Here is a 23,312-nt window from a genome sequence, read left to right on the forward strand (position 1 = left end):
ATAGCATGCAGATAACATTGGTATTGGGAAGTTGAGTGGCAGTGGTGGAGGAGGTCCTGAAGTAGCATGGTCAAGTGCCAAAGGAGAATAACAGAAGGATCCAACCAACAAAGTTGTAGGGAGCAGTGGATAAAGTAGATTTAAACAGGATGGGGGAGTTCTTACTCCACAAGCAAAGAAGGAAGGGGATCACCGTCCTAAGTAAGGAAGAGGAGGAGGAAGAGCTCACTGTGCTTCCCCATTTCTTCTTACTTTAACCCCTCTTATTAGAGTATGGAGTATGTTGGCTAATCTCAATGCCATGTCATTTTTGCTCCTGCTCTTTCCTTTCACTTTATTTTTTCAGTTTGATAGTTATGGTACAGTAGTTCTAATTTAATGAGTAATTTTAATAATGTCTTTAAAATGAAATAGTTTGTTTAAGGAATCCCTTTATGAAAAGTTGTAAGTAGAAACTGCTGGTTAGTTGCTTGGTTGGAGTGTGAAGGACGGAGAGATGGCTATAGAAAAGACAAACATTTTGGTACTTATGAAAGTGAGACCTAAACATTTGCTACAGTATGAATTCTAAGAGTTTATACAAATTCTCAGTCCAGCTCTGTTCATGCATCTCACTCTTAGTTTGTACCAACCCCTGCTGTTTTCATTTTATAACTCTCTTGAGAAGAGTTTGACAAGCCTGCCCAATTGTACCAATTGTGCAGTGATTTTGGGCAAATGTCTGACCTCCTCTAATTGTGACCTAAACTAGATTTTAAAGATTAGTGTATTTGACCTACTCTTCCAGTCTTTGTTTTCAAACTAGCAGTGCTGGTATGCAATGTTTAAACAAATTAAGGGCCAGAGTCAGGCCTAGATTCAGTGGGTTGAAGTACTTCGAATACCCTGAAAGAACTCATTTACATGCACACTTCAACTCTGATATCCTTTACTCTTGCTCCTGTTTTGAAGATGCATTTGCCCTAATAAGTTCCCCTCTGTCTTGCTGCTTTGCAGAAATGCATTTCTGCTAAAGTCAATAGTGGTGCCTTTATTTCTTTCAGTGGAAAGAATTTGAAATGTTGTCACTGTAAACCACTCTGAATTCACAAGTCTATACATATGAAAGGGACAAGCGCTGAAATAATCTCTGGGACTGTCAGACCATGTTACATTCATCTGTGTTTGTTGCCTTGCCATGTTTTCTTTGGAAGACTGTGGTTCTCACTTCTCAATGGGGGCATGCATATGAGACACCAAAATCAACTCCTACAGCACTTTCTACGTTACTTCCAGGAAATTAAATGGGGAATACACTTTTTGTATATTACTTTTTTCTGTAACAGGCTCTACCTTTCAGGAGGATCTTTTCATCTTCAAAGTGATGTACAAACAGTTTCAGACCCTGCGAGTTAAGTACTATTCCTATTTTGCCAGGCAGGAAGTTGAAACAAGTTGTGACAAACAGGCCCCCACATAGATGTCAGAGCCAGGGTTACAGAAGACAGGAGTTCCAGTTCTATATTGAGGCCCTGACATTTGCTAAACAGTTCTGGTAATGGACATACTTTAGGTAGAAATGCATTAGGAACCTTTCAGAAATATAAAGATGCCTAAATTACCCAGGGCAATTATACTGTAAAAAGGGAGCATATACACAGCTTATAGTCGGATTTAATCTCTGTAGTAAAGTAGTTACCTTGGCAACTATTATATTGCAGGAGATTTGGGTAATTAGTAAGTAACACACCGACTAAAGTCTGACAGGTGGGATACAACACTTCGCCAATGTGTTTCATAAGAACTAAGTATAAAGTGGCATATACATTTGTGTTATTTTCAGTTTAAGAAAAAATATGCCAAAAGCAACACTACACTCAAGGAACGTTTGTTTTAAATGCATTAGTGTGCCTTTTAATATAGCAGTCTGTGCAGTATTGTATACACTGTACCAGCACTCACTGAAGCAACATGACATGCATGGGCATAATTAAGACAACATTGTTTGTATCAGTCTATAAACCTTCTGTCTAAAACATCTTAATAAGCCTTAGTAGTACAAGTGTGCAATTGTATACTACTGAAGTTCTTCTTAAATCTGGGGTGGTTGTAGGCTTGGTTAGATTAAGGGCTTGTCTCCATGGTGCCACACTATGCTTTTCAGAGTGTGTCTTGTAGAACGCACACGTTGGAGTACTCTGCAACTGCCCCATGTAGACTCTGCAGCCACAAACGAAAAGATACCTAGTATGCATTAACATAGTCCTGTTTGAAATGGGACTACATCAATGCAAACTAGATACCTTTATTTCATGCCTGCAGGGTTTACCTAGGGCACTTAGAGCAATCTGTAGTTCATATGCATGTAGAGCACACTGCAGCACTGTGTAGATTAGCCCTAGGGCTCTGATTTTTAAATGAAATCTTATATGAACAGATGCATAAAAAGTTAGTTTTCAATATAGGCTTAATATGTGCTTGTGTGACAGGGTCCAGCAAGACTTCTCTGCCCTCTGCTGGAGGCATCAGTGTCTTGCCACTCCCTGCTAAAGAAAATCCACTCTGGCTCGGTTGCCAACACGATTAACTCCTCCAAAGAACTAGAAGGGCAAAGTAGACTGGTGGAGGTGCTGACTAAGAAGGCTTGCCTGCTTCCTCTCAGGGTGAGTGCTGGGTGAGCCTGGGACAGAGGAGGAGGTGCTCAATGCTGGCTCTGAACCTCAGGGCCAGGTCAGGACCTTGGCTTAAAGCACTGTGACCAAGTGCTTGCCTTTTGTGTTTGTTAGTTTAAAAGTGCAGTCAACTCACATTCTGAGTTTATTATTTAATTGTTTAAAGGTTGAAGCTGAGCTTTATTCCTCAAGCTTCGATGAGCACAAGATTTCCTCTGACTTGTGTGATTTCTGAAATATTTGGGGTAAAATTTGAAACAGTCATTTGAATAAAAATCAAAATGTTTTGAAAATGTAACTTAATATTTTAATTTTTGTTCAGAATCTTTGTTTTTTTTACTATAATCGGGAAATTTGATACTAATATGCAAAATGTGTTCATTGACCTGAATCTGCATTTTTTTTGACAGAACAAAGTTTTGGCCAAAAAATATAACCCAGCTCTACACTTAAATTTTTACATACAAAGCATAAGAAAGCTGTTAAGTCCTGACTATTTAAAGTGAAAAAATATCTGGTATCTGACACAGGAGGTTCAGAAACATAAGGGAATGTTGTAGGTATGGGCTAATTTGAAGACGTCTCATCACTTTCTGTAGTTCTGTGAGAGATTAATTATATGAAACAAAGCTTCGTTTTTCAATGAGTACAACAGTACTGGTGATGTCCTGTGTATATCATATTATGTATGAAGGGTAAGTGTACTGTATTGTGTGTTGTGGAAACAGAACCCAGTTCTGCATGTGCTTTCCCATGGACTAACAATTAAGTCATTGCACAGAATTACTTTTGAGTGCTGGGATGAAGATTATTTTGGATTTTACATAATTTTAAGCTTTTTAAAACTGATGTGCATGCATAGTACATTTTGCATGGTATCTTTTATTAAGCTTGTGAACTGTGGCAAAGGAAGTCTGCACTGAACATGTGTGAGTGGCTAACTGCAGATCTTGGAGACCTTTAAAAGACACCCTCCACTACTGCCCATATTGTAAGCATCTCTCAGCCTCCTCTTGTGAATCTGTGTGGCAGAATTCTGTTGAACGGGGCAATTTCCAAATATCTCTACAGAAATGTTGTCCTTCTCTATAGACCTTCTGAGGGGCACTGGAGACTTAGCCTCCTGCAGACCTCCCAAGATGTGGGTGGGATCATTTGATCAGCGTCAGTTGATTTTTTTTTTATTTATTTTAATTTTTGGCAAGCCAGCAGAGCTTTCTAGTCTAGGAGACAAACATTTATGTCTTCTACTTTATCCTTTTTAAATTCCATACAAAGTTACATTAAGAATGTTGAAGTTGCATGGTTAAGCACTCAAGTCAAGAAATTCAAAAATTAGGGTTGCATGCACAACCATTTTGCCCCTTGTATTTTTGAATTTGATATGGTCTTAAAATGTATGTTTATCATTTGTAATTTCACACAATGTACTATTTTCCCTACAAACTTAAATCTGTGTGTATCTTTGAGTACTGTGCACATTATGCAAGAATCTGAGTAGTGATACATGCAAAGTAAAGTAAATGTTTATACCTGATTCAGATTCTATCTAAGAGCAGAGATTAATGTGTATGAGAATTAAAATTAGATGGCATAGGTAGACCATTTAAATATGTAGCTAAATTACTTGATTAGTTGGCTATTTCAGCCCCTGAAATGCACCTAAAGATTGTGCTGCTGTTGGAAGAATATATATACACACACACACCAACACCCCTTTAGGTGTCTTTATATATACACAGTACAGCCCCCCACACTGGCTCTAAAAGGGCTGAGGTAAACAAGGTGGACCCAATTAGCAAGCTGGGGGAATTAAGGGTGAGAGTAAAGCCCTAATTATGAGGAAACTCTCCTGAGCAGAGATGGGCTGGGCTAGCATAAAGACAGGAAGCTGGCAGCAGCAAGGGGTTGCTTGGAGGAAGTTTGTGGTCACCCTCTGTTTAGTAGAGAGGGAAGGAGGGAACACAGGGAAAAAGTAGTACCCTGAGAGCCTGGTTCAGAGGGAAGGGTGTACCCTGAAGAGAGCAGGGTGGAGAAGAGAGCCTGTGGGATGGGACATGGGGTAGGAAGTAGCCCAGTGAATTAGCAGCAAGGTTGGGGACTGAACAGACCTTGGCTCCATGTTGTAGGGTCCCTGGGCTGGAACTCAGGGTCGAGGGCTGGGGAAGTGGCACCAGCGGGGCAATGAATTGGAAGGCTGCCTGAGTCACTGCAGGGGTGACAGGGTCAGGATACCAGGCATGAGGACTGCTGGATGCCCCTTGAACAGGAGAGATTTTGAAGGACTCTTCCCCGGAAGGGGGGAAAATGTTGAGTGACCTCGCCAGAGGGCCAAATCACTAAGAGGCAGCAACAGTAAATGAAGTGAGAGTAGGGCTGCGGACTGAGAGCGAGAGACAGAGAAATGGCCTGCAACCGCAGGAAGAGGCATTGGTCTCATGGAGCGAATCCCCAGAACAGCCAGGAGGAGGCACCATTCCTGCAGTGAGTAAAGCACACATGGGTATTGATAAAGTTATTACAATGTATTAAAAAGAAGATAACTTATCAAGAATTTGATATTTTGACAGTAAAAGCAATATAAATACTGTGACAAAGTTCCTCCTCTATCTTGGTGGGTCCTGCGCTTATTGGCGGATTTTCTTGCCTCAGAGATTCACCATGTGGGTTGGGGAACAGCCCAGAGACCTTCCCCTCTGAAAGAACCCACAGTCCAGGTCAATTGGGAGGTTTGGGGGGAACCCGGGCCTGCCCTCTACTCCGGGTTCCAGCCCAGGGCCCTGTGGACTGCAACGGTCTATAGTACCTCCTGTAACAGCTGCATGACAGCTACAACTCCCTGGGCTACTTCCCCATGGCCTCCTCCAAACACCTTCCTTATTCTCACCACAGGACCTTCCTCCTGGTGTCTGATAACGCTTGTGCTCCTCAGTCCTCCAGCAGCAGCACTCACTCTCAGCTCCTTGCGCCTCTTGCTCCCAGCTCCTCACACTCGCACCACAAACTGAAGTGAGCTCCTTTTTAAAACCCAGGTGCCCTGATTAGCCTGCCTTAATTGATTCTTAATCTTAAGCTTCTTCTTAATTGGCTCCAGGTGTCCTAATTAGTCTGCCTGCCTTAACTGGTTCTAGCAGGTTCCTGATTACTCTAGTGCAGCCCCTGCTCTGGTCACTCAGGGAAAGGAAAACTACTCATTCAGTGACCAGTATATTTGCCCTCTACCAGACTCCTGTACCCCATTGGTCTGGGTCTGTCACAATACACATCAGTGTCTAATCCTGCATGGTTGTGAATGCCTACTGTGAGCAGGGCTGCGCAACACATCTGCTCTTTCATAGTCTGTTCTGGCTTGACTACCCACCGTTTGAGACGTACACCTGCCTTATTTTGAAGCCTCTGGACTGCTGATTCCCAAGATAGATAATCTAGTTTTAAGGTTTTGAAACTGTGTGAATGTAATTTAAACTCTTTACACTTCCACTGAAGAATGCATCCAATCATGTCATACAAACATGTGACGTTGTTCTTGTTGGCATATTGGAGAGATCATATCCTTAGCATCAATACCATGCTGTGAATTTATTGTGGGTGATAACATGTATCCACTCACTTATACACAGCCTGTTTCAGAATTTCTAGAAAGGCAACTGAAACAAAATTGTCATCAAGAAATACAGTAATAAACTGTGCTATAAAAATACTGAGGATTTGCAGTGCAGATCTGGATTTTATTCCCATAAGCATTAGAATAAAAACCTAGACATTTGCTAATTTAATGCCTACTTCCTCTTAGGGTATGTCTACACTACGAGGGTAATTCGATTTTACTTAAATCGAATATGTGGAATCGATATTGCAAAGTCGAACGTGTGTGTCCACACTAAGGACACACTAAGGACAGTAATTCGACTTTGTGAGTCCACACTAACGGGGCGAGCGTCGATATTGGAAGCGGTGCACTGTGGGCAGCTATCCCACAGTTCCCGCAGTCCCCGCTGCCCATCGGAATTCTGGGTCGAGCCGCCAATGCCTTCTGGGTAAAAAAAATTTGTCGTCATCCGTCCGTCACTAACGCCCTCCCTCCCTCCATGAAAGCGCCGGCGGGAAATCAGTTCGCGCACTTTTCTGGTCAGTGACAGCGCGGACGCCACAGCACTGCGATCATGGATCACGCTGCGACCATCGCTGCACTTGTGGCCGTTCTCAACACCTCGCAGCTTATCATACACCTTTCCCTGAGGCAGATGCAGAGAAATCGGGCGAGGAGGCTACGGCACCGCCGTGAGAGCCTGAAGTCGGAGAGTGGCACAGAGCTGTCAGAAACCACGAGCCCCAGCGCCCAGGACATGACGTTGGCAATGGGGCATGTGGATTTTGTTGAACGGCGATTCTGGGCCCGGGAAACAAGCACGGACTGGTGGGACCGTATAGTGCTTCAGGTCTGGGATGAATCCCAGTGGCTGCGAAACTTTCGCATGCGGAAGGGGACTTTCCTCGAACTTTGTGAGTTGCTGTCCCCTGCCCTGAAGCGCAAGGACACCCGCATGCGAGCAGCCCTCACTGTCCAGAAGCGAGTGGCCATAGCCCTCTGGAAGCTTGCAACGCCGGACAGCTACCGGTCAGTCGCGAACCACTTTGGTGTGGGCAAATCTACCGTGGGGGTTGTTGTCATGCAAGTAGCCAAGGCAATCGTCAAGGTACTGCTCCCAAAGGTAGTGACCCTGGGAAACGCGCAGGTCATCATAGATGGCTTTGCCGCGATGGGATTCCCAAACTGCGGTGGGGCTATAGATGGGACTCACATCCCTATCCTGGGACCGGACCACCAGGCCAGCCAGTACATCAATAGAAAGGGCTACTTTTCAATGGTGCTGCAAGCACTGGTGGACCATCGGGGACGGTTTACAAACATCTACGTCGGATGGCCGGGCAAGGTTCATGACGCTCGCGTGTTCAGGAACTCTGGTCTGTTTAGACGGCTGCAGGAAGGTATTTACTTCCCAGACCACAAAATAACTCTTGGGGATGTGGAGATGCCTACAGTCATCCTCGGGGACCCAGCCTACCCGCTAATGCCCTGGCTCATGAAGCCCTATACTGGCGCCCTGGACACAGAAAAAGAACTGTTCAACTACCGTCTGAGCAAGTGCAGAATGGTGGTGGAGTGTGCTTTTGGCCGTCTCAAAGGGAGATGGAGAAGCTTACTCACTCGCTGTGATCTCAGTGAAACCAATATCCCCATCGTTATTGCAGCTTGCTGTGTGCTCCACAACCTGTGTGAGAGCAAGGGGGAGACCTTTATGGCGGGGTGGGAGCTAGAGGCAAATAGCCTGGCTGCTGATTACGTCCAGCCAGACAGCCGGGCCATTAGAAGATCCCAGCGGGACGCCCTGTGCATCCGGGAGGCTTTGAAAGCTAGGTTCCTGAGTGAGCAGGGCAACCAGTGACTTTTCAGTTTGTGGACAGAAAAGCTGAACCTGCCCCCGTTTCTTTACCCAGTCCATTTTGACTATCCTCTCCAGTTACATACAACCTTCACCCCCTTCCCCTTCCCAAAAAATAAAATCATTTCGATTTTTTAATGAACACCGTTGTCTGTATTGCTGTTTTCGCGGGAATATTTTAAACCGGGGACGCAGACTGTGGCGGGGGGCGGGTTTAGTGTTCTGATGCAAATGATACTTCTAAACTCCCGGAATGACAGGCTCCGCACTGGTGGACTGGTTATTTCAATGGAGCCTGCCAGCACTCCTGGGGGGGACTGTGTGTATGTGTCGGCTATGTGACTTTCTGGCAGGGGGGGTAGGGTTACAGATCCCCTGCTGCGTGGATCTGTGAGCCAGGATAAGGACCGCTGCATAAGATCTGTAACTGCCCTCCCCCGCCACAAAGTCACAGAGCAACCCCCCCCCCCCCAAAACATGAAAAGCACCTCCCAGACTGACCAGGGTAACCAGTGACTGCACTGTGTATGTGTCCTGATGCTGGACCTGACACCGCCTCTGTACCCTGCTAAAGGTGACTGTCCTGTCCAATTACCAAGCCCCTTCCCCCCCTCCAGACAGACTCTCCCTCAAAAGAACCTGACCGAAACAGTAATGAACAGAAACAAACATTTTATTGCGAACCAGACATGAAACGTGGGGGGTGAAACTTGGACGGGGGCTTGTGTGAGGTGGGTAGGAAAGGACTTATGAAATTTTGGGGAATGTCAGCCTTCTACTGCTAGAGCAGTCTGCAGGGGTTGATTGAAAGTTTTAACGGCCCTTGCCGCCCCTCCTTCTTTGGACTTTGGGTGAGGGTGGTGTGGGACTTGGTGGCGGGTGAGGGCGGTTACAGATAGACTGCAGCGGGGCTCTGTCCTCCTGCCTCCGGTCTTGCAGAACATCCACAAGGCGCCGGAGCGTGTCCGTTTGCTCCCTCATTAGTCCAAGCAGCTTTTCAGTAGCCTGTTGGTCCTCCTGACGCCACCTCTCCTCCCGTTCCATGACTGCTCGGTGCATTTGTGACAAGTTCTCCCTCCACTGTGTCTGCTGGGCTGCCTGGGCTCGGGAGCAGCCCATTAGTTCTGTGAACATGTCTTCACGCGTCTTCTTCTTCCTCCGCCTAATCTGCGCTAGCCTCTGGGAGTGTGCTGACAGGCTGGGTTGGGAGACAGTCGCAGATGTGTCTGTGTGAATTTTAAAAAGGGAGTGAATTCCTGAGACAGATAAATGAAATTGTATACAAAGAACCTAGTCTTTCTCTGTGAACAAGACCATGCACTGAACCTCTCACATGCGCACTCAGGACAAGGTCGAATTTTCGGCCGTCGCCTTCAGTGCCTGTGGACTTGCGGAGGTCTTGGAGTGTTCAGAGAACTGTGGCTGGAGACCTGAACTTCTGGAGCGGGCAATAATGGTAAGCCGCAGACTTGTGGCTGCTTAAAACTCCAGCTGTAGCACTGGCCTCCTTTCACATTGAAAGCAATGCCAGTCTCTGCTGCCAGCAATCAGGACAGCATCAACTCTGCCCCTGTCCCACCCCCTCGCGGCTGTCCCAGGGAAAGATCCCTGTATGCTGCCCCTCTCCCTCCACCGCGTGGCTGTAAAGCAGTCCCAATACTAACAGTCCCCTCCCTAATTCAAAGCAGGGCGTCATGAGCGACATCACCCTCCTGAGGATCCCGGACACCCAGAGAGAACGCATGCTGCGGGAAAGCATGCAGAAACCGGGGCCGTATGCCGCCATGCTATGTCGGGCCATGATCCCCGAGTACCTGATTGTGGCATGGAGGGGACATGTCTGCTACCACGGAGGGCCCACTAAGATCGCCCTACCCCGGAACCTGATCAACAGGCTTGAGCTCTACCTCCACGAGACCTACGAGGAGTTCTCCTACGAGGATTTCTCGTCGATCCCCGGCCACATTGACCGGATTTTCGCGTAGGTGCACTGGGACTTTGGAGTGGAGCGTCTTGGGCCTGGGAATCATGTAGTAACGGACATTGTGAAATTTTTTTAAAATACTTGGGACTAAATTGAGAAGAGCCTAAGACAGAGAAATCATGCAAAACCCATTTGTTACCTTTGTAAATATTCCTGTTTTGTACCTGATTATTTTTTTACTAGTTTACAGCACTTTTATAAATATACATTGTTAATAGTATAAATATTACCGTTCTGTTTTAAATAAATGTTTACATGTTTACAGCACTTACTGCTTGATCCGTCCCCTGATTCTGTGTCCGGGGTAAGGGATGGGGACGGTTGGTACGGGATCTCGGTAAGGGTGATGAAGAGCTCCTGGCTGTCGGGGAAATCAGCGGTGCCAGCGCTGTCGACTGCCTCGTCCTCCTCATCTCCTTCCTCCTCTTCCCCGTCCGCTGTCATGTCCGACATGATCCCATCCTCGGAGTCCACGGTCAGGGGTGGGGTAGTGGTGGCGGCCGCTCCCAGGATGGAATGCAGTGCCTCGTAGAAACGGGATGTGTGGGGCTGGGATCCGGAGCGTCCGTTAGCCTCTTTGGTTTTTTGGTAGCCTTGTCTCAGCTCCTTGATTTTCACGCGGCACTGCGTTGCATCCCGGCTGTAGCCTCTCTCTGCCATGGCTTTGGAGATCTTCTCGTAGATCTTAGCATTCCTTCTTTTGGAGCGCAGCTCTGAAAGCACGGACTCATCGCCCCACACTGCGATGAGATCCAAGACTTCCCGATCAGTCCATGCTGGGGCCCTCTTTCTATTGGATTGCACGGCCATCTCTGCTGGAGAGCTCTGCATAGTTGCCACTGCTGCTGAGCTCCCCTCGATGTCCAAAGAGGAACTGAGATTCAAACTGCCCAGACAGGAAAATGAAAATGAATTCAAATTTTCCCGGGGGTGTGGCTGGTCAGAGCATCCGAGCTCGGACTGCTGTCCAGAGCGTCAACAGAGTGGTGCACTGTGGGATAGCTCCCGGAGCTATTACCGTCGATTTCCATCCACACCTAGCCTAATTCGATATGGCCATGTCGAATTTAGCGCTACTCCTCTCGTTGGGGAGGATTACAGAAATCGATTTAAAGAGAGCTTTATGTCGAACTAAATGGCTTCCTGGTGTGGACGGGTGCAGGGTTAATTCGATATAACGGCGCTAAAGTCGACATAAAAGCCTAGTGTAGACCAGGCCTTAGGGTAGCATGAAGCTAAGACTTCATAAATCACAAACTACAGCATATCTTGCCACACTGAATCTCACGATGAGACTTTGCTCATCTCTTGCTCACACATTGCCCACCTGCAATAAACTGTGCTTCAAATTGAAAGTATACGTAAGGTAACATGCACCCACCATTCTTAGCCTGCTATTGAGGCTGAACCAACTACTAGAGAATGACTTCGAGTCACACAGCATCTCAGAACTGCCCTATTGAAAGTAAATTGAAACCACCATGTAGAAAAGTATAAGTTCCTAGAAGATCATTTTAACTTCATTCAGTTCAAGCTTGTATGACTGTCTACACATTTCCATGGTCTTTCAGTTTCTAGGGACAGTTTATCCCTACTGATACCTGAAAGGTAGCAATCAGTGTGAGTAGGCTCTGAAAATGTATATGAATTCTTTCACATACATGACAGCTTGTTTTGAGCAGGAGATGCAGATGAACACAGATAGATACATGGATGGATTTAAGCACGAGGCCACAATTTTATTAATGCTCTATTACATACCAGGTATTTAAGTGGGACCAGTGCAGGGTTACAGAGCTCCCAACATTTAACCTGTAACTTGGGTTAGACTCTCCTCAGCTTAGCCCTTGGATTCTGCTCATTCTTCTGAATCCTTTTTACCCTGATACCCATGGGGGGGACAGAGGGTATGAAAAGGGGGGACCTTGGTATGCACAAGCTTCAGATCTCCCTTCTCCAGCAGACACAAGGCCCACCAGCAAAATCCCAGGTCTCTCTCTCTCTCTCTTTTTTCCCTTTGGTAGCAAGCCCTTTTTGGCTGTTATCTGCAGTGGCCACTAGGAATGCCAGCAATTAGATTGCGCTCATCCTCCACTGCCCGGTACCTGTTTTCTGCCTGATCCAATCCCCAGTTGCCATCGTACATCGTAATGGGAAATACATTTACGGACTTACCCGCGTTCCTTCCCCTGCATCGAGCTTGCCTGTGCTCCACTGCCGGGATGACTGGACTGTGGTGGAGTCTCAAATTGGTCCTGGCTCACGGCATAGCTAGAAAGTTGCATGTGTCCGTCCCCCCCATCTCATCCTCACTGTTCACACCGGGAATCTGTGTCTCAGAGGTATCCACAGTGGTATGGTGGTGAAGTCTCTGCCAAGTATGGCATGCAGCTCTTTGTAAAAGCATAAGGTCTTAATTTTGCACCAGATTGACTGTTGGCCTCCCTGGCCTTTTGATATGCATGCCGCAATTTCTTTGCTTGTACACAGCACTGTTGCTGATCCCTCTCGTACTCTCTTGTATCCCCTGTCCACATTTCTACATCTGGTCCACGGCTGTGCCTGCATAGCCTCTTCTTCCCACAGCCCAGGAGATCCAGTATCTCCTGTCAACTCCAGAATGGAGCGTGTAGCAAACATGGTCAGCTGGGCAGTTGCACACAACAATGGAGAGCTGCTAGGTGTGTTGCCAAGCTGGACAATCAGGAAAAGGCATTTCAAAAATTCACAGGGTTTTAAAGGCAGGGAATAGGGGGCTTCCAGTCTCCGTGACCCCTGGGCAATGGAGTTCATAATAGTAACCAGAGCAGTTAGTATAGGGCATTATAGGACAGCTGAGGAGGATATAGGGTCAACATAGGTAAGGCAGTATCTACACTTGCACTGCATTGACCTCAGTACTATCGACTGTAGTTCAACGTGCTGGGTGAGGTGGTATTACTGTGTTGCCATAATGGGGTGCTTATATTGGTGTGAAACAAATTTAACTATAGACACCTGGACAGCTAGGTCAATGCAAGGCACCTTACATTGACCTAACATATGGACCAAGCCTTAGGCCTGGTCTACACTAGGCTTTTATGTCGAATTTGGCGCCGTTACATCGAATTAACCCTGCACCCGTCCACACCACGAAGCTATTTAGTTCGACATAGAGCTCTCTTAAATTCGACTTCTGTACTCCTCCCCAACGAGAGGAGTAGCGCTAAATTCGAAATGGCCATATCGAATTAGGCTAGGTGTGGATGGAAATCGACGCTAATAGCTCCGGGAGCTATCCCACAGTGCACCATTCTGTTGACGCTCTGGACAGCGGTCAGAGCTCGGATGCTCTGACCAGCCACACAGGAAAAGCCCCGGGAAAATTTGAATTCCCTTTCCTGTCTGGGCAGTTTGAATCTCATTTCCTGTTTGGACATCGTGGCGAGCTCAGCAGCACTGGCAACGATGCAGAGCTCTCCAGCAGAGGTGACCGTGCAATCCCAGAATAGAAAGAGGGCCCCAGCATGGACTGATCGGGAAGTCTTGGATCTCATCGCTGTGTGGGGCGATGAGTCCGTGCTTTCCGAGCTGCGCTCCAAAAGAAGGAATGCAAAGATCTACGAGAAGATCTCTAAAGCCATGGCAGAGAGAGGATACAGCCGGGATGCAACGCAGTGCCGCGTGAAAATCAAGGAGCTGAGACAAGGCTACCAAAAAACCAAAGAGGCAAACGGAAGCTCCGGATCCCAGCCCCACACATCCCGTTTCTACGAGGCACTGCATTCCATCCTGGGTGCGGCCGCCACCACTACCCCACCCGTGACCGTGGACTCTGAGGATGGGATATTGTCCGCGGCCGGTTCCTTGTCGGACATGTTAGCGGACGGGGAAGATGAGGAAGGAGATGAGGAGGACGAGGCAGTCGACAGCGCTTGCACCGCTGATTTCCCCGACAGCCAAGAGCTCTTCATCACTCTTACCGAGATCCCCTACCAACCGTCCCCAGCCGTTAGCCCGGACACAGAATCAGGGGAAGGATCAAGCAATAAGTGCTTTAAACATCTAAACTTTTATTTTTAACAGAACTGGAATATTTAAAATATTAACAATGGGTTTTTCCTGAAGTGATTTAAACATCTAAACTTTTATTTTTAACAGAACTGGAATATTTATAATATTAACAATGGGTTTTTCATGATTTCTTTGCCTTAGGCGATAAAATTTTTAGTCCCAACTATTTAAAAAGAATCTAACAATGTCCGTTTTTTCATGATTCTGCTGCCCAAGACGCTCCACTCTTTAGTCCCTGCCAGTGCAGCTACACCAAAATCCGGTCTATATGTCCGGGCATAGAAATGAAATCCTCATGGGAGATCTCAACATAGGTCTCCTGCAGGTAATGTTCAAGCCTGGTCATCAGGTTCCTGGGGAGAGCGATTTTATTGGGTCCTCCATGGTACGAGACGTTTCCTCGCCAGGAGACAATCAAATACTCAGGGATCATTGCACGGCAAAGCATGGCGGCATACGGCCCTGGTTCTTGCATGCTTTCCCTAAGCATGCGTTCCTTCTCGCTGTCCGAGATCCTCATCAGGGTGATGTCGCTCATGATGCCCTGCTTTGAATTAGTGAGGGGAATGTTAGTACTGGGACTGCTTTACAGCGACGCGGTGGAGGCGGGAGAGGGGCAGCATACAGGGATCTTTCCCTGGGAGAGCCGCGAGGGGGTGGGACAGGGGCAGAGTTCATGCTTGCCGGATTGCTGGCAGCAGAGACTGGCTTTGCTTTCAATGTGAAAGGAGGCCAGTGCTACTATTAAAGTTTTAAGCAGCCACAAGTCTACGGCTTACCATGTTTGCCTGCTACACAAGTTGAGGTGTCCTGCCCCGCTTCTCAGATCGCCACTGCAAGACCCCAGGCACTGAAGGCGAGGTCCGAAAATTCGACCTTGTCCTGAGTGCGCATGTGAGAGGTGCAGTGCCTGGTCTTGTTCACAGAGAAAGACTATGTTCTTTGTTCACAACTTCATTTATCTGTCTCAGGAATTCACTCCCTTTTTCCCATTCCCACAGACACATCTGCGACTGTCTCCCAACCCAGCCTGGCATCACACTCACAGAGGCTAGCGCAGATTAGGCGGAGGAAGAAGAAGACGCGTGAGGACATGTTCTCAGAACTAATGTCCTGCACCCGAGCACAGGCAGCCCAGCAGACACAGTGGAGGGAGAACTTGTCCGAAATGCACCGAGCAATCATGGAACGGGAGGAGAGGTGGCGTCAGGAAGACCAGCAGGCAACTCAAACGCTGCTTGGACTAATGAGGGAGCAAACGGACACGCTCCGGCGCCTTGTTGATGTTCTGCAAGACCGGAGGCAGGAGGACAGAGCCCCGCTGTGGTCTATCTCTAACCGCCCTCCCCCGCCACCAAGTCCCACACCCCCCTCACCCAAAGTCCAAAGAAGGAGGGGCGGCAAGGGCCGTTAAAACTTTCAGTCAACCAGTGCAGACTGCTCTAGCACTGTTGGGCTCTCATTCCCCAAAATTTGAAAAGTCCTTTCCTACCCACCTCACACAAGCCCCCGTCCAAGTTTCACCACCCCTCGTTTCATGTGTGGTTCATAATAAAATATTCGTTTCTGTTAATTACTGTTTCCATGATTTTCTTTTGGAGGAGAGTCTGTCTGAAGGGGGGGAAGGGGCTTGGTAATTGGACAGGACAGTCACCTTTAGCAGGGTACAGAGGCGGGGGCAGGTCCATCATCAGGACACATACACAATGCAGTCACTAGTTGCCCTGGTCAGTCTGGGAGGTGGTTTTCATGTTCTGTGGGGGGGGGGGAGGGTAGCTCTGTGACTTTGTGGCGGGGGAGGGCAGTTACAGATCTTATGCAGCGGTCCTTATCCTAGATCACAGAGCCACGCAGCATGGGATCTGTAACCCTCCTCCCCCTGCCAGAAAGTCACATATCCGACACATACACGCAGTCCCGCCCAGGAGTGCTGGCAGGCTCCGTTGAAACAACCAGTCCACCAGTGCGGAGCCTGTCATTCCGGGAGTTTAGAAGCATAATTTGCATCAGAACACTAAACCCGCCCCCCGCCACAGTCTGCGTCCCCGGTTTAAAACATTCCCGCGAAAACAGTAATAAAGACAACGGTGTTCATTAACAACAAAACAGAACAGATTTTATTTTTTGGGAAGGGGGTGAAGGGGGTATGTAGCTGGAGAGGATAGTCAACATAAACTGTGTAAAGAAACGGGGGCAGGTTCAGCTTCTCTTTAAACAAAGTTAATAGTCACAGGTTACCCTGCTCACTGAGGAACCTAGCTTTCAAAGCCTCCCGGATGCACAGCGCGTCCCGCTGGGCTCTTCTAATCGCCTGGCTGTCTGGCTGGGCGTAATCAGAAGCCAGGCTATTTGCCTCAACCTCCCACCCCGCCATAAAGGTCTCCCCCTTGCTGTCACAGAGATTGTGGAGCACACAGCAAGCTGCAATAACAATGAGGATATTGGTTTCGCTGAGATCACAGCGAGTCAGTAAGCTTCCCATCTCCCCTTGAGACGGCCAAAAGCACACTCCACCACCATTCTGCACTTGCTCAGCCGGTAGTTGAACAGTTCTTTTTCTGTGTCCAGGGCGCCAGTATAGGGCTTCATGAGCCAGGGCATTAGCGGGTAGGCTGGGTCCCCGAGGATCACTGTAGGCATCTCCACATCCCCAAGAGTTATTTTGTGGTCCGGGAAGTAAATACCTTCCTGCAGCCATCTAAACAGACCAGAGTTCCTGAACACGCGAGCGTCATGAACCTTGCCAGGCCATCCGACGTTAATGTTCGTAAAACGTCCCCTATGGTCCACCAGTGCTTGCAGCACCATTGAAAAGTAGCCCTTTCGGTTGATGTACTGGCTGGCCTGGTGGTCCGGTCCCAGGATAGGGATGTGAGTCCCATCTATAGCCCCACCGCAGTTTGGGAATCCCATCGCGGCGAAGCCATCTATGATGACCTCCATGTTTCCCAGGGTCACTACCTTTGAGAGCAGTAGCTCAACGATTGCGTTGGCTACTTGCATCACAACAACCCCCACGGTAGATTTGCCCACACCAAATTGGTTCGCGACTGACCGGTAGCTGTCCGGCGTTGCAAGCTTCCAGAGGGCTATGGCCACTCGCTTCTGGACAGTCAGGGCTGCTCGCATCCGGGTGTCATTGCGCTTCAGGGCAGGGGACAGCAAGTCACAAAGTTCAAGGAAAGTCCCCTTCCGCATGCGAAAGTTTCGCAGCCACTGGGATTCATCCCAGACCTGCAGCACTATGCGGTCCCACCAGTCCGTGCTTGTTTCCCGGGCCCAGAATCGCCGTTCCACAGCATCAACATGACCCATTGCCACCGTGATGTCCTGGGCGCTGGGTCTCGTGGTTTCTGACAGCTCTGCGCTACTCTCCGACTTCAGGCCCTCACGGCGGTGCCGTAGCCTCCTCTCCTGATTTCTCTGCATCTGCCTCAGGGAAAGGTGTATGATAAACTGCGAGGCGTTGAGAACGGCCACAACTGCAGCGATGGTCGCAGCGGGATCCATGCTCGCAGTGCTGTGGCGTCCGCGCTGTCACTGATCAGAAAAGTGCGCGAACTGATTTCCCGCCGGCGCTTTCAGGGAGGGAGGGAGGGCGGTAGTGACGGACGGATGACGACAGTTACCCAAAAGCACCCTCGACACATTTTTTTACCCAGAAGGCATTGGCGGCTCGACCCAGAATTCCAATGGGCAGCGGGGACTGCGGGAACTGTGGGATAGCTGCCCACAGTGCACCGCTTCCAATGTCGACGCTTGCCCCGTTAGTGTGGACTCACACAGTCGAATTACTGTCCTTAGTGTGGACACACACGTTCGACTTTGTAATATCGATTCCACATATTCGATTTAAGTGAAATCAAACTACCCTCGTAGTGTAGACATACCCTTATTTTCTACTTACAATAGGCATATATTTTCTAGTCATACTTTAATAAGGAAGGACAAAACAGCAAATCTTAGTAGTAGTTTTTTCAAAACTACTTCAGCCCAATTCATACTTGCTCTACCGATGCATAAGGTAGTCTAATGTAAGTCACCTAACATCACTTCTGAATTTGGCCCTAAATGTGCATATGCAATGTGTAATATTTTACACTTATACACACAGATTTTACATTTTTCCGGTTTCTATTATAACTCCTTATTTTCCACTTATTTGAGTTTTTAATATTTAGATCTTTTGGGATGAAAATTTCTATATTTGGTGTCTGCCTGAAGTAGAAATCTGATTATTTTGAACAAAATCTTCAGGCATTTTTCTGCGTTAGAAAATATTCTAGCTGTATTTTTTAGAAATGGCTCCAGCAGAAGTCACTAAATTTCAAAACCTGAACGCTGTCCTCGTTGAGGCGTTATCAGTGTTGGAGAGTTAGGCCCTGATCCTGCAAAAAATTATACCTGTGCTTAGCTTTACTGTGTTATTGGTCCCTTTTGAAGTCCTCAGGACTACTTGCATTGTTTGAAGGATGTGCATGAAGTCTTTGGACTATCATGACCTTCATTTTTTGTTTCCCCACTTTGCATTGTTTCAATTGTGTGACTTCAGCATTACTTAAAGGAATTTTTATTAAATATAAATCCTTCATTGCAGTCCCATGTAAGTATTAGTGCCTGTATCTTGTGTAACAGGAGTTTTGGATGTTGAAGAAATACAAGACTGGATCCACTGTGTACACGAAATGTACTATAATTGTCTCATGCAAGTATATTTCAGCATACATTCAACATAGTAAATAGATGTGAGAAACAATAGTTGAAAAGTTCTCTTTTGCTTGAACTTTGATTTATAAAGGAAAATTCTGCTAATTCCAGTGGGATACGACTAGTGACTTCTAATTCAATTGCTTGTGCATAAAGATGTAACATGGGATCATAAGATGAAAAAGGGTACTCTTGCCTCAGCTGAATCAGACAAAATACAGTGCTTAAGCTGTTAACTAATACATGACATGACTGCTGCCAAGATTATGCTGCTCATTTATAAAGGTTGGGGATGACTCAAAGGCAGCACATGTTTCACATTAGTGCCCAGAGGCAATTACTGTTTACATCATGACAATGTCAATTATCACCTACAGCACTTCTGCAAGGAATAAAATGGTACTGACAAAGATATAATTATTTGGCCATTTGCTTCTTTACTACTTCAAATGTCAGTGTCTGAGTTGTTTCTCCAGTGATGTTTTTATGGCCATATTTTCTCTCAGCTAAAATGGTATGAAAGCTACAGTCTCTTCCCACTTGAGTATTGGGGAAATATGTTGTTTAAAGCAAAACCTCTTCCTGTGTGACCTTTGATACTGAGCTAGATTTGGGGGGAGTTTCATGGTCTGAAATTGTTTAGCTTCCATACTGTTACATTTTTATTTTAAATTTACATGTTAACATGGCTTAGCCATCCCCAACAGTTGTGCTAAAGAGTCAAGGACTTTGGAAGTGTATATTAGAGCCATTGCTGAAAGCCAGTCATTAGTGGTGCCATTTGGATGGAATAGAAAAATAGTAATATAAAATTTCAGTGTCACTCATTACTGTGTCAGCATAGAGAGGCACTAAGTAGTGGAAGAACTAAGTTGTAATCCTGGATGTAGCAGTAGGTCTCCAAGACAACATGAGTTTCAAGTGCTACATAAGAAAGCTGTAAATGTGCTCACAGTTCCTACTATTGGCTTCCAGCCGTGTCAGCTTCTGTGACTATTAATATTATGTGCAATTATGTACATTCTAAACTCAGCCTTTTTATCAGCTCAGTTCCTAAGCATCGTCACACACAAACCCCCACTAGAACTGCTGCTAATTGGTGCTATTCTTGACATTGCTGGCAGAGGTATTGAGGAGCCAGTGGGCAGGGAGTCTAAATTTTTCTCACTCCCAGAAGTGGCTCTCTAGATCGGAGTTGTGGCACATTGTCATGGTGTGATGATGATGTAAAAAGTTACACTCCATTTGCTGGTTATTCTATGTATAGAGAATTTTGTTTTCCAGGGATGTTAGTCTGGTACCTCTTACAATAAGTAAATTTTGAACAAAGGTGGTAGCTTTACTTTCTTGATTCCTGATTCAGGAATCATATTAGTGATTCATTTAATGTAGAATCTGGAAGGGGAATAAGCTTATTAATAACAAAGTGTTTCTCCACCCTCATTGGATCTTTCTGCCCGCAGACAGAATCCATCTAGCTTCCAGGTTGAGCTGGTCAAAAATTTTCTGATGGAATGTTTCCCATCCAAAAACAACAGTTAATTGAAACAGAAACTTTCCAAGGGAACATGTTTCAACAAAATTTCATTGATCGACAATTGAATATTAAATTGATCCAATAAAAGATATTACCTCACCCACTTTGTCTCTAATATCCTGGGACCAACATGGAGACAATAACACTGCATAAAAATTAATATGGGGTTTAACAAGGTTGAAAAATCCATTTTGGTGGTTTTGGAATGGAAATCTTTAGTAAAAGGCGAAAGATTTATACGATCTGAAGAGAAACCAGATTTCAATCTTCATTTTTATTAAAAAAAAAAAAAAAAAGACAAAATTGAAACAAACCACTTCTACAGACAACATTTTTTTTAAAACATTGTTCAGTGGTAAATTTCAAATTTTTGTTTTTATTCCAATTTGGAATTAAATAAATCTTGAAATTGTGGAATATTCTGCAAAACAGAAATTCCAGTTCTTGCACAGCTCAATTTCCAGGATGCAAATATGTTTTTTTTTCAGGGGTGTCTTGCAGTTTCCCTGGTCTTTTGCACAATGGAAAATTATTTTGCTCAGTCAGATCCTTTCCCTTCTTTGCAGCCATATTCCCAAAGGAAAGGGAGAGTAAAGCAAATAATGGGGGATGGAGAGACTAAGTTTAAAAATCTCACTACTTAAGAGATATTCCAACTCTTCAAACTGGAAAACTTTTGTAGACTTGAAGTGAGAACTCCTACCTGTTTTAACTGCCAATGATGAACTTACGCGTGCTGCTTGCTGGAACACACGAAGCAATTTTGAATATATATTCTATGCTTTATAGTATAAAATGTTGAATTTCTTTGACAGCTTCATATGAATTTTACATGCATTTCTGCACCAACAAAAAGCAATGTCAATCAAATGGAGTGATTATGCATCAAAATATTGCTTATTGACAGTGGTTCTTAAAGTTGCAAGATATGTTTTTATCTCCCCCCATAATAAGGGCTGAAAACCTAATTATTACATGCATAATAGTCTGAGCTGAGTCATTCCTACAGCTGTTTCTCTTTCTGAATGTAGATAATTGTTAAGAGTAGCAATCATAGCTCTTGTTAAAATGGAAAATACCAAATTGCTCTGAGAATCACCATGAAATAAATTTGAGTTGGGCCTTTCTAAAAAACACATTCTAAGTAAGCTAATCTGTTTGCTGCAAAGCTAGTATAACAGCCACTCCCGTCCACAGTAGCAGAAGAATCAGACTTCAATAGCTCCAGAAATGAACCAGCAAGGACTGCAACTTGACCTTTAGCCATTAGGACATACAAAAAGATTTGATCTATCCCAGATCACTGAATGTAGATGGAATTCCACTATTACTTTGTTTTACTCTGCTCAATCTATCTACATTGGGTAACTTTTGCAAAACTGATTTATAAGAAAGTTAATGTTTAAGGATAATTGTTGCTGGCATGAAAAATTAAACACTTATTTGATAACAATTTGATATAATTTGCATTATAAGGTTTTACAGGACAAAGAAAGTAGTCCAGATACAGAGTATGTGTTTGTTCTCTGTATTTTTTTAAAAAGATAAAATTGACCAGTTTCATCCAGTTTTTAGTGGGTTGGCCAGAGCCCAGAAATTAGATGGAAGAAAAGCTTGTTGAGTTAATTTAAATAATGCAGGAACACATGGTATAACCTGTTCTTCAAAACAGTGCCAGACAATTAGTGGAGTTGACGGTTTAAGGATATAGCCTTGTTGGAAAGCCTGATTATTAATACATAAAGAAGGGGAGAAGAATATGATCAGTTCAAATTGCTACCCTTTGACTGTTTTAAAGATTGTGAGGAGAGATCCCTGTTTACAGGGAGCTCCAAGATCTTAAGAAATTATGTAGTTTTTACCAAGACATGTATTACTATAGGTCTAGGTCTACACTGCAATTAAAAACCTGTGGCTGGCCATGCCAGCTGACTTGGGCTAGGGCTAAGGGGCTGTTTAATTGCAGTTAGTCTGGGTGATATAGAGCCAGGGAGAACTTCAAGTCCAGTAGCCTAAATAAAGAATGCCCTTTATATTATTTACAACAACTCTGTCTCCTTGTTATTGAGAGATCCTGCAATAGCCAGTTTGCCTGCGTATGTCATAGATTGTGTACATCTAAACAAGTTCCTTTGGATGTTATCACGTTTAAGATTATACTTATTCAGAAACTTGTAGTTTTCTTACGTTTTTTCAAACTTCAGATGCTTACAATACTTAAATTGAGCCTTTGTCCCAAACAAGCTGATTCCTAACTAAAGCTGGGTCCATAGACCATAAGCCATTTTAGTTCAAATAAATGATTGTCTTGATTTCTTTGCCCACCTTAATAAGATGGGTGAACAGTAAAGAAATACTCTTGTGTATTTTAAAACATAGCACATTCAAATAAGTTTTGCATGAATATTATTTGACCACCTCTATCATTCCTATTTTTTGGTTAGTTAATTACTTTATGAACCTTTGAATTTCTAGGCTAAACTGGAATTGGTAATGCAGCACCCAAAATACCATGAGAAATCCTCTCTGTGGTGTTATAGGCCAACTGGAATAGAAAAACAGTAGAAACCTTACTCAAAAGCCTTACCACGTGAATTTCCAAGCCCAGATCTGTTTATTTGAATAGGTTCAAATAAGTATCAGAATCTTTTGAACTTTACTGGCTAATAGTAAAAAAACCAAAATAAAATAAAATAAAAACCTAGTAATGTGAATGTAACTGAGTCAACAACCATCTCCCATGAGCATCCCCTTATGGCTGAAAAGTGCCTGCAGTCACTTCGTTTTGAAACAGAGTGGCGCCTACCTTTCATGAACACCCTCCTTCTGGTTGGGTGTGAGCTTGCTTTTCTTTGAGTTCTTACAATAGGGTGGCACCTGCCTCTCGTGAGCACCCCCATGGCCAATGGCTGTTTGGTGGGTCTTCGGTGACTCAG

General features: G+C 45.4%; 1 non-coding gene across 1 annotated transcript; it reads right to left on the reverse strand.

Moving 5' to 3' along the window:
* Positions 1-20,521: 20,521 nt before the first annotated feature.
* On the reverse strand, positions 20,522-20,639 carry LOC112103781. Its single transcript, XR_002907859.1, has one exon. It is a non-coding gene; the product is annotated as a U5 spliceosomal RNA (small nuclear RNA).
* Positions 20,640-23,312: the final 2,673 nt, after the last annotated feature.

Source organism: Terrapene carolina, unplaced genomic scaffold (genome assembly GCF_002925995.2).
Source record: "Terrapene carolina triunguis isolate 2854851 unplaced genomic scaffold, T_m_triunguis-2.0 Scaffold232, whole genome shotgun sequence".
NCBI lineage: Eukaryota > Metazoa > Chordata > Testudines > Emydidae > Terrapene > Terrapene triunguis.